Here is a 278-nt window from a genome sequence, read left to right as displayed (position 1 = left end):
CCTCGTAAAAAGGTTCGCAATCGCATACAACATATTTTAAATGTTCAACACGAAAGTATCAAATCCGGACTGTAGCAAATAGAATCATTCCTGTTTGCGGGGATGCCTTTCGGGATGGTGTTCGCAAATTTGCCTTGAATGATCCGTGATTAAACCGCTGCTTCGTTGCTAACACGATCAAGTCTTGAATAAATATGAACACATGAAGGGTAACCGAAAAAGAGTCATACATTGGGACTACACAGATGACTCACGATTGAAATCGACAGTCCAGTAGA

The sequence above is a fragment of the Perkinsus marinus genome (genome assembly GCF_000006405.1).
Source record: "Perkinsus marinus ATCC 50983 genomic scaffold scf_1104296945006, whole genome shotgun sequence".
NCBI classification, from domain to species: domain Eukaryota; phylum Perkinsozoa; order Perkinsida; family Perkinsidae; genus Perkinsus; species Perkinsus marinus.
The sequence above is the reverse complement of the archived record's forward strand: the minus strand, read 5'-3'. Positions refer to the sequence as shown.